The following is a 16,396-nucleotide window of genomic DNA, read 5'->3' as shown; positions in this document are numbered from 1 at the left end:
TTCCCCTGTCCTGAGCAACGCGAGGACAGGGACTGTGGCTTCTTCATCTCTGTATTTCCAGCTCCCAGCACACTGCCAGCACCGAGTGTGTTCTCAGTCAATGTCAGTGTGCTCTCAGTCAATGTCAGTGGGCTCTCAGTCAATGTCAGTGTGCTCTCAGTCAATGTCAGTGTGCTCTCGGTCAATGTCAGTGGGCAGGGTGAATAAACGAGACTCAGTGAAAGGGGCGTTGGTACTGGGAGAAGACGAGGGGCAATCAGGTTGCCTCTAGAAGGCGCATGGCTTTCTCACCTGATAGGCTGGACTTGGAGTTCACAGATTGGGTGCTGACGCTCTCCTCCTCTTCCTTATTCAGTGTGTGTGGCTGGATTCCAGCAGGAAGCAGAGCGCATGCTAAAACAAGGTGATGTGAGAGAGTTTACTAACACGACTGTGAACAAGCAAAGGCCAAGTGCAAGGAAACCAACAAATAGGGTGGTATTTGGGGCAACTGACATGATGCCATCTCCGGGCCTAACGGGACAAGGGGAAGGGGCTGGCTGGAACCCAGACTGGCACCGGCAGGGAACCGTGGCTTGCCCAGAGGGGCACAGGCCATTCACCACGACCTGGCAGGAAGGGAGTGGAGAAATAAAGGCTCAAAGCTTATTTCCACCACCTCCTCTCTCCTCCCAGTGTCTCCCATTGGCCGAACCCAGGGAGAAGCCAGAAAGGGGTCCTTGCTGCAGGCCAATGGCACAGAGCGCAGAGAAGGGGGCGGGGTGGAGAAGGGAGGAGAACGGTCTAGGGAGGCAAACAAAAGGTACCCAGCACAGGGACCATGGAGACTCAAGAGTGGAAGTGATTTGCCTCTTCCCCCTTGCCCGCCGGATGGGTAAGGTGCCTAAAACACGCTTTGTAAGCTGCACACTGGAACACATGCCTTACACAGGGTTTAACTGAGAATATTCCACGGGCAGGTCTAACTGAAACCCTTTCCCAACTTAGGAAGAGTTGCGGCAGACAGTGTTGCTGGTTCCGGGCCTGAAGTCACTCCCTGCCTGCTGGCCACAGCGCCCTTTGGTGAGTGGGGACGGGGTGGAGAGGCCAGCTGTCTGAGTGTTGACCTGTGCCCTGCATTTCAATCCTTTGGTTCATGCATAAGCACACGGCCTGTTTTCGCCCGCGAGGGGCTTCAGAATTCGGAGTGCCTCTGCGATAGTTCAGCATTATTTGGAAGAATGGAGCCATGTGATTTATTTGCTCAATGCTCATTAAAAAAAATCTATAGCATAGCTTCTCTAACTCCTACCACAGCTTTCACCTCCCACCCAGGGGAAACTGGCAGGATTCCAAATCTTTTGGGGTAAAGAAAAGGTGCCTAGACTCAATATAATTTGTGGGAAATTAGTTTTTAAAAACTAACAATGCTTTCATTTCATTTTATTTATTACTCTTTAATTTTCATTCTTTGTTTCTGTATATGTTGGGGATATATGAAACCTAAAAAGCCAGAGAGTTTGACTTTTGTGTGTCCCTTAGCAAAGGGGACTGTGGAATGTGTACTCCTAATGCAGTTTTATCCTTTCCCTCCCTCCCTCCCTCCCTCCCTCCCTCCCTCCCTCCCTCCCTCCCTCCCTCCCTCCCTTCCTCCCTCTGTCTCTCCCTACCTCCCTGCATAAATGCATGCACACATACATTCATTTAGTACATATTTGTGAATGCCTAGCATATACCATGTACTTTTCTAGGCAGTAGAGATACAGAGATGAACAAACTGAGAAGTGCTGCTTATATTCTAGTGGGGGGGAGTTAGACAATAAACAGGATAGAGAAATAAAAGGTATAGTATACTAGATGTTGGCAATTGCTTGGGAGAAAAATAAACTAAGAAAGGGAAATGGGAGAGTGGGACTGTTGTTTTTCAGAGTGATCAAGGAATGTCCACATATAAACATATGGCACTCAACCAGCGTAAGATGAAATTATACTCTCGATTACAAACATGCAGTTTTGGTTCTAACTGCTTTAACGGAGACTCTGGGTGATGCACTGAGGTTGTCTGAGCCACGTCTCTCACCTGTGAAGGACAGAGGTTGAGTGGGGCAGAGGGAGAATGCTGTAATTCCAGTGAAATGGTCCAGTGAAATATGTGGACATAATACTCACAGCCATCCTTTTTAAATTTAAATTTTACTTTTCAATTACAGTTGACACTGTGTATTATTTTGTGTTAGTTTTAGTGTACAGCATAGTGGTTAGATAATCATATACTTTATAAAGTGATCCCCCTGATAGTCCTGGTATCCAGCTGGCACCATTCATAGTTATTATGATATTATTGACTATATTCCCTATGCTGTACTTTATATCCCCGTGACTATCTTGGAACTATCAATTTGTACTTCTTGATTCCCTCACCTTTTCCACCCAGTCCCCCATCCCCTTTGGCAACCATTCGTCTGTTCTCTGTATCAATGAGTCTGTTTTGTTTGTTCATTTATATTTTTTAGATTCCTCATCTAAGTGAAATCATATGGTATTTATCTTTCTCTAACGGATTTATTTAATTGAGCATAATATCCTCTAGGTCCATCCATGCTGCCACAAATGATAATATTTCATTCTTTTTTTATGGCTGAGTAGTAGCATTCCATTGCATATATGTACACACCTTTTTAATCCACTGGTCTATGGGTGGGCACTTGGGCTGCTTCCACATCCTGGTTATTGTAAATAGCCCTGCAATGAACATAGGGGTGCATGTCATCTTTCGAACTGGTGTTTCATCGTAATTCTTGATTCCTCCCTTTCTTTCACAGCCTGTCAGCAAATTCTCTTGGCTCTGCTGGCAACCCATATCCACACGCAGAGCACTGCTCCCACTCCCCCTGCCACCGTCTTGGTCTGAACCACCATCATGTCTTGTCTGGCTTATTGCAATACACACCTCCTGGCCTCCCAGCTTCAAATTCTACCCACATCAGCCAGCGTGAGCTTCAAAAAGTCAGGTCTTGCCACTCCTTTGTTCAAACCCCGCATTGGCTCCAAATCCACACAGACTAACCTCCCAAGTTCTTATGGTGACCTTTGAGGCCCACTCTGACCTTTCCCAGAGCGCCCGCCCTCACTCACCCACTCTGCCCCCCTGGCATCTTCATTCTTTCTTGAATGTCAAGAATTTCCTGCCTCGTAGGCTTTTGCTTTATCTTCCTTCTGTCTGGAATGCTTCCCCCCCCCCCCCCCCACCCGACTCATCCACTTCACTGCCTCCCTCAAGTCTTTGCCCAGTTCTCTAACCCAATTAACCTTCTCCACCTCTCCCTCACCATTTCCACCGCGGACCCCATCTCCTGCCCACCGTCTTATTTCCATAGCGCTCCTCACTCTTATACATCCAATAACATTTACTAAATGATTGACTGGTTATGTTTGTGTGTGTTTTCATCTGATAGAATTAACTCCATAGGGCAGCTCTGGAATAGTGCCTGGTGCAGAGTGGGTGCTCTGTAAGTATTTGTTCAGAAATAATCAATGTGGTACACACACACACACACACACACACACACACACATGGTTTGCCCACCTCCTCACTGTCTCATGTTGTCCTTGCTTCGAACCACCTCCCCCACACTCTTTGGTCATATCCTACTGTAGGGGCTGAATGTCTGTATCTCCTGCCACATTCACATGTTGCCTGGAGTTGGAGATGGGGCCTCTAAGAAGTAATTAAGGTTAAATGAGGTCTTGAGGGTGAGGCCCTGATCTCCTAGGACTGATCCTTAAACACAGAGGCACCAGAGAGCTCTCTCTCTCTTTCTAGCTTCACCCACGCACTGAGGAAAGGCCAGGCTCACTAGGATCTGGATCGGCTGGCACCTTGGTCTTAGCCTTCTAGCTCCCAGATCTAGAGAAATAAGTTCCTGTTGTTTCAGCCACCCAAGCTCGGGTGTCTGGATGGCAGCTCCGCAGACTAATACACCTACCCATGCACTTAGACTCACCGTCCATGTCTCCTTCATTGAGCCATTGCCAAGTATGTTAGTCCATAGGGACATCCACTTTCTGATGTTCAACAGCACTTTTAAATACATGCAAAGTTGTAGAGTTTGATTATACTGTAGTTTTCATGGACTTGCTCTCTGCTTTATGAGTGTGCATCTATTCTCCCCACATGAAGTGTAAGCCATCCATGAGGGCAGAGGCTGAGACAAATACAAGTCCACTGTGCCAGGTTCCTTCGGACAAAAGCCTCTTGGTCATAGAGAGGATTATAGAATTATTTAATTGCCTGAGGTCACACAAATGGTCTTGCAACAGAATCAGATCCATCCTCATAAATCCCAGGCCAGGACTCCATGTTGGAGCAAGTTCCATTTCTGGGCACTACAAAAGGTGCCCACAACCTAGAGCCTGATTCATAAACAGATGAGACCTTTATAAAAATACATTCATGATAAAATGTGGTTGTTAAGGACACCAAAGCATGTCAACACCCAATGAAGAGAAAGGGGGTAAGGAACGAAATCCTGGATCTCATCAAATCTCTCAGTTATCTGTAAGACCACCCCTGCCTCCCCCCTCCCCGGCCCATGCTGTGTGGGTGAGCTGGTCAGGGTCAGAGCAGGACTGACTGATGAGGAAGAACAGGAAACAAAGGGAAGGAGAATGAACTGTGCAGTCCCTGATCAACGGAAGGAGATAAGAGGAAAACACATTTAGAGAATTAGAGAATCACCTTGTGGGGAAAAATAAGCAGTGGCTCTCCGGTGTACATGATCGTGGGAAGGGGGAGGTTGCTGTCCCGACTGAAACTTGCACTGGAGACACAAGACATGGCCATTTCCATCTCATACATTGTACACACCGCACAAACCATGGCCAGCTGCACTGGGCTTTGAAGAAACCCTTTCCCTGAGCTACCATGGCATGTTTGGTGGTTGGGATCCCAGATCAGCCTGGAAAGGTCTCTTTGAGCTAAAATATCTCCATTTTGGAGTACAAGCTAAACCCAACTGAAATAATACAGCTTATGGCTGATGGCTAAGGAAAGATTAGTTCATTTGAGAAAAAGGAGAACGTGGATGCACATTCCTGTAGAAGCTCCAAAGGCATTTTGGGTACCTCTCGATCTTGGAACACTGCAGTTGCTGTGAGGTCTGTTTTTACTTGTAAAGGCACAACCTCTGCTTTCTGTGGTAGGCCCCTAGTACCACTTCACATGTAGAACAAGCCGGGCAGAGTGAATGGGGAAAATAAGAGAGGACTCTTTATCAGGAAGCTGAGCAAGAGGAAGTGAAGAGAAAGGGGTCAGAGCAAGCGTGACTCAATGTTAAAAAGAGAGGGAGCTAAGGTGTGTCAGAGGAAGGAGGGGCTGGGTGTGCGGATGGAAGGAGGGGTGCTTTGGGGTCCCACCTGACCTGGATTTACATTTTGGAGAAATCGTGATTCTGAATAAATTACTCCCTTAACTCCTCAGCCTTAATTTCCTCATCTGTAAATCGAGGACGGCCTTGCCTCGTAAGCCCGGTGTGGGGATGAAGTGAGAGCACGGAGCTGAGGCTGAGGGTAGGGATGCATGAGTGAATCATAAAGGGTGCTGTGGGTAGGCCTGCGGGGTGGAGTTGCACAGAGGCCGCAGGGCCAGAGCATCTTGGTTGACGTCTGGAATGTACCGGAGCAGGAAGTGGGAGGGGAGGTCCTGGGGGGGAGGGGGGCTGACGAAGGAGGAGAGCATGTGCGCCTCAGGGCTGCTCCTGAAGCGCATGCTCGGGCCGCAGTGGAGGGAATACCTGGGCTACTTTATGCTGTGCTCTGTGCCACAGGGTCCTTAGTGCAGCCCCAAATCTTTTTCGCTGAGGAAGTAGCACAGTGTCTCTGGGTGTGTATCTGCAAGCCCTGTTGGGTTGGCTGTGAATGTTATAAAGAAACTAGAGGCCCGGTGCATGAAATTCATGCCGGGGGCGGGGGTGGTCCCTCAGCCCAGCCTGCACCCTTTCCAATCTGGGACCCCTCGAGGGATGTCCAACTGCCCATTTAGGCCCCATCCCATCCCTTTCACAATCCAGGACTGCTGGCTCCCAACGGCTCACCTGCCTGCCTGCCTGATTGTCCCTAACTGCTTCTGCCTGCCAGCCTGATTGATGCCTGACTGCTCCCCTCCCGGCCCTATTGCCCCTAACTGCCCTCTCCTGCAGGCCTGGTCCCCCACAACTGCCCTCCCCTGTAGGCCTCGGTCCCCCCCGCCCCCCCCCCCCCCCCCCCCGCCACAACTGCCCTCCTCTGCAGGCCTGGTCACCCCTAACTGGCCTCCCCTGCAGGCCTGATTGCCCCCAACTGCCCTCCCTTGCAGGCCTGGTCCCTCCCAACTGCCCTCCCCTGCTGGCCTGATAGCCCACAACTGCCCTCCCCTGCCAGCCATCTTGTGGTGGCCATCTTGTGTCCACATGGGAGCAGCCATCTTTGACCACATGGGGGAGGCCATCTTGTGTGTTGGAGTGATGGTCAATTTGCATATTACCTCTTTATTATATGGGATGAGGGTTACAGCCCTGGGGCACCTTCTTGGGGGCCTGCGCTCTAGGGGAACAACAGGGCATTGCTGTGGGAAGCAGTGGGCCTGGATCCCATCTCCCCAGGGACTATGAAGTTGCTGCCAGGCTCAGTGAGGGTGCAGTGAGCAGCAAGGACATTTCACAGCTTTCCTGGGAGCAGGGCACTCTTCTCTGAGCCCAGCTCGGCCAGCCCGCAGCCTGCTACCCCCAGAGGCTTCTTCATCTCTCGGCGCTGCCATGGGGATGCTCAGATGGGCTTTAGGGGGTTGTGGGGTGGGAGGGGGGGGGGGCCGGGGAGAGGATATTAGAAATAGCAGAGAAGCTTTTCCTAATGCGCAGGCCAGCAGCCCCTGGGTGGGGTGGGCTTCAGTGACCGGTCCCCTGCCCAGAGGAACGGTTGATCACAACCAGGCCCAGCCTTTCCTTCCACAACCTGCGGTCAAATCTCTGAACAGCTGGCTGTTTCCTCAGACCCGGGACCGTGGGAAGCTTCTCATGGCAGGCCTCCTCGCCTCTCATCCATCCTTAACCCACACTGCCTATAATCGCAGGGAGCCGGGTGCATTCAGGGAAGGATGGGCTTGTAGGTCAGCTACTTATATTTTCCAGAGGCAGGTGTATGCAACTTTGCAACCATTTGTAAACTTCATCGCAAAACAGACTGCAGATTCGCCATGTGACAAGAGTCCGTCTTCCAGTTTTCTGCGGAAGCTGACATTCGTGGGGAAGGATGGAGAGGTAGCTTGTGACTGGGCAGTGTGATGGGCACTTTTCCCGGGGAGACAAAAAGGAGGCACTGGCTGAGGACCCGCCAGGCCCAGGACACGCTGCCCGCAGCCTGGAGTCATGACAATCTTCCCACTCACTTTTCCCGACGCCCCGCAGTCCAAGGGATGGTCTAGCTATCATATTTCCAAGGCAAGAAAAACCTACTGGGGCATTGAACAGAATATTTGAAAAATCTTTAAAATCAACAGCTCTGCTGCTTGGCCCTGAGGAATGCGCCCTCCCCGGGGGTGCCTGGAGACCATGGAATGCGCACCAGCAGCGGGCCTTACCTCATCCTCCCCTCCCCGCTCCGAGGCCTTGCTCGGCCACGCGGCCTCCTGCTCTCTGCCTCTGCACTCGGGGCAAAACTGTGGGATGGACCAGACTTGCCGTCCAGCTCATCCAGCTTGTCCTCCAATGGCACTTTCCACCCCATGCTGCCCCCTGGCTGCTCGAAACTCACTTTGGGGGAGGCAGTTTATTAAAGTTTGCAAAGCGGTAGGGAGCCTGTTTACAGATGTTTTATCTCAAGAGTCTTTTTAAATTTTTAATTAGCACTAGTGACTAACATTTGAAATTCAGGAGGTAGAAGTCCGGATTCTTGGCTTCTCATGAAACAAATGCAGCGTTCTAACCTCGCTAGAGTGCATTTCCTCCTGTCACAGCGCTATTCCCTTTAGATGCGTCTGGGCTCTCGAGTTTGCTGCAGTCCTCACCCCTCCCTCTTAATCTAAACGGGCTTGTTTCACTCAATTGAAAAACATCTGTAGGCCCATAGAGACTGTGGTCTGCTACTCCCCCGGAGGCATAAGGCTAAGCAACACAGGCATTCATAGGACTTGAACCTCAGCCTGTGTGACGGAGGGCGTGTGACTTAGCTCAGGATGTCTTCTTTTTATCACCTGTGAATGAGGATAAAAATGCCTACCTCAAAAGTTATCATGGAGATTATATAAGTAATAGCGACACAGCACCTACAATGATGCCTGGCTGTAGAAAACTCCCCAAAACGTGTTTCATGTATTACACCTTTCCTAACCCCTTCCCTCGACTTTCCTCTCCCTATTCTTGTCTCCAGCTCATGGAAACAAATAAAATGGTTTTTTGCCATTCATTCAACAAATATGGAATTGAGTATCAATGCTGGTCAATGCGTTAGATACTAGAGGAAGGAGGGTGTAGGGGAGACATATCTCCATGAATAAGACACAGTTCCATGTTTTAAGGAGTTCGTGGTATATGGTAGTGTTACAATGTGATCCGTGCTGCAATTGAGCTGTATATTAGTCCCTGGCAACACCAAGGAGGACACAGCAATGAAAACAGTCCCTGGGGAAACATAGAAATTTAGATTACTATTCATGTGATTTCCCTCTTTTTGCTCATTCTCATATAAAATCTAAATTTTGAACTTTAAGATAGGTCACCGCAGTAGCTTATTTCCATTGTATGCACTCATTCATCCAGTCACTCATTCAATCTGTTAGCCAAGCAATTAAGTTGTTATCTATCATGTGCCAGACACTGTTCTAGGCACTGAGGATACAACAGTACAGAGGTAAAAAAAGGACGCCGACCGGTGTAGCTTAGAGCTTAGACACAGGCCAGTTAAATCAGAACAATATGGTGGTGCAAAGGCTATGTTAGGACAGATATGTGAAACATACAAGCAAGTTTCAGAGCTTCTTGGAATGACTTGTGGAGAGGACTACACTTTTGAAATCACACAGGAAGAGGATGTAGACTCAGTCATTGGTCATTCATATGAGGGCGGTTTCTCCTGAGGGCAGGAGCACTTGGAAATATCCATTGCAGTTATCTTAGAATTAAAAGTAAATATTTCCACCAATCCAGGTTGGCCTTTGATTTAAGGAAAGAGAATTCAGATGGCTTCACACTTGCGCCACGTTGGTCCAAACCTGTGATACTAACCCAACATCAAGGCATTTCACATGCTACAATTAAAATATCCTCGCTCAATACATGAATGGTTGCGAGTGTTTAATACCAGGCAACGGGCATTTAAAAATGCATTATAAAGAAACCTGGAAAATCCTGTTAAAATTTAACTATCAGTTACATATCCTTTTTAAAACTTGTGACTTTACAATTATATTTAACTTGGAACTACCAGGCTCCTGACTCACTCTTCTTAAAAGAAGATGAATGTCTTAACTCCGCTCTCTTCTGCTGGCCAAGTGCAGTGACAAAATACCACATAAAGAACCACTGGCTGTCAAAAAGCTAGGCGATACCAATTGTAGAACACTGAGACATAGAAATTGAGCAATGATGGAGAATTCCAATACTTTATCCCTCCCCCAAACTTATTTTGCATAAAATATAGGAATTCTGTAAATTTAAAATTGGACAGAGAAATGGAGATGTGGACTGCCACATAAAAGCAAAGACCGTTACACAATTTCCCTTAAACATGACCATCCTTTTCTTCACACACATGTGTTGAAAATAAATCTGTGTTATATGTAGGCAGGACAAAGTCAGAAACTTCAGGACCGTGTCCCTCATGTCTTTAACCTCCTGTAGCAGCCACATCAATCTGAATCTCCAAGATGCCATCGCTGGGTTTAAGAGACATCACCACACTGCAAAGGTGGACTCTGTTGTAACCGCTTATTAAAAACAAACCAAGCCAAACTTGTGGTTTAAAAATTGGGTCCAGATGATGCTTAATAAGCATGAAATACTTTCAGTGTTACAAACGAGAACCAGGTGTGGAGAAAAGCAGCTTGGAGCTGAGCACGGCCACCTACAAGCAGGGCTCATCTTCCTCCCAAAGGGTGAGAGTCAGTCATCAACGACACAGCCTGGCCCTCCTTGTCTCCCGTGGGGAGGTGTCCAACTGCAAAGGAAAAAACGGAGCATTCTGCCCTGAAGGAGAACGTGCAGGCTGTCTCTTTGAAGATGTGTATGTGTTTGGAAATCAAACCACCTAAAAGCAGACAGGGAGGAACTGAATGCTCAATGGCTCTGCAATTAATGGGGCTTCTAGAGAGGGTGGCTGCTTTCCTAAGTGTCTAGCCATGAAGGGCACCAAACCCTGAGCAAGGTGAGCCTGACTTTTACCTTAATGAACCTTCTCTTTCAGCGAGTGCCAGGAGAAATACTGGGTGACCTCTGGCAAGTTAGTTCATCTCTGTGGGCCTTGATTTTTCTCATTTGTAGAATGTGGGAGTGGGGTTACTCAGCAAAATGACTCCATGGTGTTTCTTCATCATGTGTATGTGTGAGGGAGCAATTAAAAGAAGGCCTCTCTATTTCACTCGAATGTCAAGTTGTGGCCACCAAAACCTTCTACCTTATTGGCTGTGGCTTCAAAGGAGCAGGATAAACAAATCCATTGCCCAAGAGAAAAATCCTTTCTGCCATTTTCCCCTCAATTCACACAAGTTCATTAAACCGAAGTCCTCTAAGCCCAAGTATCTCTCAGTTGTCTTTCAGTGGGTCTGTACAAAATATCCCCATCGGGCTGACAACCAGTAGAAGGTAGAGGGTAGGAGGAGACAGGTTCTCAAGGGTCTGACAATGCCACAATCCACTGGTTGCCAGCTTTCAGCATACCCTAGAATCATCTGAAGGGCTTGTTAAAACCTGAGAACTGGGTCCCACCTTTAGAATTTCTTATTCAGTAGGTCTGGGGGAGGGGCAAAGATTTTGCATTTCATCATGTTCTCAGGTGCTGCTGGTGCTACTGGCCCAGGGCTCAGACTTTTAGAAGCACTGCCATCCTGATCATAAAGATGTCAGTATTCTAAGTGAACAAACGTGACATTATTGTCTTAGCACCATGGTTGTTTCTATTGGGCCTTAAGACATAGCATTCTGTTAGGCGCCATGGAATATAAATAACCTCAAATATGGAGATACCTTTTAAACTATGTCCCTACCTACAGTTTCTCTGCATTTGAGCAGAACAAGACACACTGTTGGCAAACTCCAGGTGTTCACATTAAGTTATATTGGCTTCATCCCCAGTCTGTTCTCAGGACAGTCTATGTCATGGGTAGGTCTTTAAAAAAATTATTAAGAATTTCAAGATGGTAACAGCAGAGCATGAAACCAAGCACAGGGCCCTTCTGAGTACAGGGGCCTGTGTGACTGCACAGGCTACATGCCTGTGAATCTGGCCCTCCCTATTCTTGTCTTTAGAACCAGGAACTCTAAGAACCAGCTTTGGAGGGCGGTAGCGAAGGCAAGATGAGCCCTGATTCCCCAGGGAGGTAACAGAGAACTTCTGCCATAAATGAAAACATTGTATCATAGAAATAGTTAAGACTCAGCCCCTTACTTATAGAGATTTATAATTTGTTGGGAAAACAGAATTTAAAGGCAAATACATTTTAAGTCCCACGAGGGCAAGGGAATATTGGGTATATTTACCACTGGAAGCCTAGACCTAACATGGTACTTCAACAAAGTAGGTGTTCATTACATAATAAGTGAAGGAGAGAATTTATCTCTATTGGCTATCTTCTGTCTATGGGCAGGGTCTCCAGTCAAAGAAGTAGAATTCTCAATAATTAGAATAAAAATGTTTAATGACACCTGGCGAACAGTGAGTTCTTTAACCTATTCAGTACTCAATAAATATTTGCTGAATTAATTTGGATTGAATTGCAGAAGACAGCAAAAACCAGTAAAGAAAGAACTCATCATTAAGAAAAACAAAACAAAACTTGAAGTCATAAGACTTGAGTTTGAATGCCAGTACTGTCAAACACCATTTGTGAGAATTAACCCCGCTGGCTACTTTTCTGGAACCTTACTGTTAACCTTCCTTATTTGAAGAAACGAGAAAAGTGAGAGAGTGCAATTCTGCTCTACCCTAATTTCCAGGAGATTTATGCCAGTTCTACTGTGATACAGAAATACAAATAGAGGAGGGAAAGGCAATTTCAGGCTGTGGTGTTTGGTGAATTCTTCCAGGTGAAGAAGGGCAGGTCAGCCATTGCCTCCAATCCATATTTTTACATGAAATCTCCCAATTTTTAAATACTGGTAACTAAGTCAAAATTGGAAAAACATTATGATGTTGGGCAAAAGCAATCATGGGCAACATAGGGCCCTGGGCTGCCAGTGTATCGTCCCTGGCTTAGAAGGAGTCGTTAACTTGCACTATTTGAGTTGAGGTAAAAGTAGGCTGGGATCAGTAGGGAGAAGTCAGAATGCAGGAGCTTGGGTGGCAAGCCCTGCTGGGCATCAGAGAGCCCACTAACTTTATTTGATCCAAGACAATATTGGACACATATTCTACACATATATTCATTGTTTCATTGGACAAATATTTAGGCGTTCCTATGATGCATCAGGTACTCATGAAACAATGGGGATGTATGATGAATGTCTTAGTCATCTTGGGCTGCTATAAAAAACATAGATAGGCTGGATGGTTTGAATAACAGATCTATTTTCTCACTAGAGGCCCAGTGCATGACTGAATCATGCATGTGTAGGGTCCCCTACACGCTTTCGCTTTCGATTGCGGGGGAGCTGGGTGCCTGTCCGCTGGTGCACCAGGCCTTTCAGAAGCCTCCGGCGCGGCAAAGGCTTCTAAAAGGCCTGGTGCCAGAGCAGACAGGCACCCAGCTCCCCTGCTTATGATGGTCCGCGGCGGGACGTGAGCTCGCTGCCCAGAGGCCCCTTCTGTTCCGCAGCACAGCCATGGCGCAGACGCTGAGCTCCCGCCACTGCTGGCGCTCAGCATCCTGCTGGCCCAATCGGCTACTCCGGCCACCCCGAGTCCCACCCCCTGCGTCTCCCACTGACCCAATCATGGGCGTAGCAGAGTGATGGTAATTTACATATTACCATTTTATTAGGTAGGATGTTTCTGGAGGCTGGAAGTCCAAGATCAGGGCGCCAAAATGACTGGGTTCTGGTAAGAGCTCTTTTCCCGGCCTGCAGAAGGTGGCTTTCTTGTGTGTGCTCACATGACTTCTACTTACTTTGTGTACATTCATAGTGAACGAAAGAGAATGAAGACAAAAGAAAGATGGGGCAGAGAGACCAGAAGGAACCATGATGGTGCAGGGTGTAGATGCTTTTGCAAAAAAGAATGGTAAGGGAGAGGGGGAAGGCGATTAGTGGTCTGGTGCTAATTTAGGAGATGGAGGACTGAGAAGTGGCCACTGGGTTTGGCAATTAGGAAATCACTGGTGACTTCTGAGAGGATTATCAGCAGAGCCCAAGTGGCAACATTTCCCCTAAGCTACAGGGATATGCTGCTTTAACCACCTCCCATCCGCATGCATTCACATAACCAACCCAATGCACACACATGACAAATTCAGCATCAGGGTACCAGGTAGACAGGTAGCTGTAAACGTTTTACACAATTTTTCTTCTAATCATAGGCAAGAGGGACACTGGGTTCTTGACTTCTAAAGTCTGAATGCTGGCATTTAAAACTGTAACCAACAAGCACTGGGAAATTCTTTTCGTTCCATTCCAATTCGGAAGATCCATGCGTCTGCGAGTGGCCCACTCCGGGCAGAAGCTGCTCTGTGAGCGGGACTCTGAGCTCAAACAATCACTCAGTGAGCAGCCTCTTTTCTGTGAGCTCTCTGGCAGCCAAACATGTTTATGACCTTTTGAAAGAGAACTGCAAAGGCCGAGGGCATGCCGCGACCGTGTATTTGCCCTGTCATGCCATCATGGAGCTCTCGCTCCTGATCTCTGCTGCTGCGGGACAGGAAAGTCCCAGCCAATGACAGTTGCGAACACAAACAATTGCTGGGCTTTTCTGCACGAGGCGCTGAGTGCAAACACTGCTCCGAGTGTTCCTGTCCCACGGGCAGCCTCTGACGGGGCGGAATCTGGGCCAGGAGGGAGGGCTTGGACGGCCCTGTGTTTATTTGGTGATTATACGGCAATGGGGATTTTACGCAGTTTTAGAAACGGAGAGTGGGGCGAAGAGAGAAAGGCAGGCACTTAGTGCGGTGACAGCTCTGGCCGCGTGGCTTGGCCTCCCGGGCACCGCGGCGGTCCTTCTGGGGGCAGGCTGTCCGGCACTGGCCCTGGCGGGCACCAGGCAGGAGAAGAACCGAGAGGGCAATCTGGCATTTTCGTATTTGTTTATTTTAAGCTCTCAGGCCTGCTGAAAACAACTGGAATCTTCTGAGTCGCCGAGAGCACATAGGCTTCTTTGACGGAGCTCTTGGCCCCTGCCGCCCTAAAGCCAAAGGGGCTCATTGATTAAGTTGTCGGGTGACCAGACCCTCTGTGAATTCAGGTCAGACCAGAGGCCATGGTTAATAGCTGGCAGGTAACTGTCCCCCAATGAAATCTTTACTATGGCCTTCAAAGCTCAACATGAAAGAGTATTCCACTGAAATCCAGACTGCAAATTGGGAAATGTTTTGAGTCTGGGCATCTGCCTGTGTTACTAGCAAAGGAAATGCTGGGAAAGCAAAGATAAAAGGTAGAAAGGCATGGTTAAACACAGCTGGAGAGAAGCCATGTAGATAGCCAAGGACAAGGGTCAAAGGGAAACCCGGGGTCTATGTGGTTTGCTGAAGGATTAGGAGTGGATCAGGCCGGGGGGATGGTGGGCTGTGATGACTGGTTCACATCAAACCCCGGCTACTGATGGTCACCCTGGGGGCGGCCCCACGAAGGGCGCTGGCCTGCCTCTGTGCTTCTGCTGCCATCCCAGGGGAAGGGCCTGGAGGGGGCGCTGTTAACTTGCAGGCTCCGTCATTCGGTCTGGCTTTGACTGAGTCCAAGGACCAAGCGAAAGCTCTCTGAGCAGGTCCGCATCCTCGTAGTTCCCCTGGAAGAATTCCTATCGAAGAACTAACTCATCCGACGCTCCACAAGTTTTCTCCAAATTAGATCAGGTTTATTACTATTGGGAAAACTTATTGGCCTTGGATTCGGGGGCCATTGGAAAGTTCCCATTTCCAAAAGCATTGTTGGAAAGTGGATTTACCAACAATCAGCAGTGTGACCAGGCCAGACCAAGGGCCTGCCTTGCTCAGTGACAAGGAGCTCCTTTATCCCGAGCCCCCGCTGCCTACTTCGCACTGTGCCAGGTGCCCCGCTGGCACGGCCCCCGTTTTTTCACACTGCCCTTATGCTGAAGGCTCGGTCCTCCGCCAGGCCTCTGTTGTACAGAAATGGCTGATGGTGTGAATTTGAGACTCCATTTCCCTTCTGTAAAATAAGGGGTTAGAGTAGAATGACTAAAAAGTATCTTCCAACTCTAATATTTAGCTGGATTTTAAGTTTTAGGAGAGTATCAGCAAATTACTTTCTGGAAGTTGGAAAGAATCAACTGGGGGGGGGGGGTGGAGGTGGAAACGAGTCATCTAAATAACTTGAAACAGCCAACACCTTCATCTAGGACTTGAGCCTCCAGAACCATGAAATAATGCATTTCTGATGTTAAGCCAAAAAAGCAAAAATAAATAACTTGAAACAATTTTCCAAAGGGACATAAAATCTACCCTGCTGTTAAAAGTAATTTCTATACATCTTTAGTAACAGTTTTAACAGAGGGCTTGGACACTGTAGAGTTTGCCAGGGCTGCTATAACAAAATACCACAGACTGGTGGCTTAAACAACTAAAACGTACTTTCTCATAGTTGCAGAGGCTGGGGGTCCAAGATCAAGGCTTCCCCCGAGGTCTGCCTCTCTCCTTGGCTTACAGATGCTGCCTTCCCACGGTCTCCCGACACGGTCTTTCCTCTGTGCATGCACATCCCTGGGGTCTCATGCCTGTTCAGAAAAACGTGCCTAAATATGTGACATTTTCTGATAATTTCTGGAGGTGTGTGGATCTTGCATTTGAAATTTGATGATGTTTTTCTTGACGTGGAGATAAATAAAATCTCTAGGAATAGAAAAAGGAGAGTGTAGTGGAGAGGCAAGAAACCCAGATTCCAGCTCCAGTTCTGCCATTGTATTGCGTGCTCCCTGACATTTCAGTTTTCAGTGGTCTCACCCATAAAAGGAGCAAGGCCATGACAATGAAAACTTGCATGCATCTAGATCGAATAGATCTCAAAGTTGAGCCTTGATATCGTTGTAGTAGGTGATTGAAGGGGGAAAAGACAACTGCATTTCTGCTTTA

At 47.9% G+C, this 16,396-nt stretch overlaps 1 long non-coding RNA gene across 1 annotated transcript in view; it reads left to right on the top strand.

Annotated features, from left to right (window-relative positions):
* Nucleotides 1–820: 820 nt before the first annotated feature.
* LOC307116514 overlaps nt 821–16,396 on the top strand; it is a 33,547-nt gene continuing 17,971 nt past the window's right edge. Inside the window, exons 1-2 of the long non-coding RNA XR_013815223.1 lie at nt 821–874; nt 988–1,062. This is a non-coding gene — a long non-coding RNA (uncharacterized lncRNA). The remainder of the gene's footprint in view (nt 875–987; nt 1,063–16,396) is intronic.

Source organism: Cnephaeus nilssonii, assembly GCF_951640355.1.
Source record: "Cnephaeus nilssonii genome assembly, chromosome: 2".
NCBI lineage: Eukaryota > Metazoa > Chordata > Mammalia > Chiroptera > Vespertilionidae > Cnephaeus > Cnephaeus nilssonii.
The sequence above is the reverse complement of the archived record's forward strand: the minus strand, read 5'-3'. Positions and strand labels throughout refer to the sequence as shown.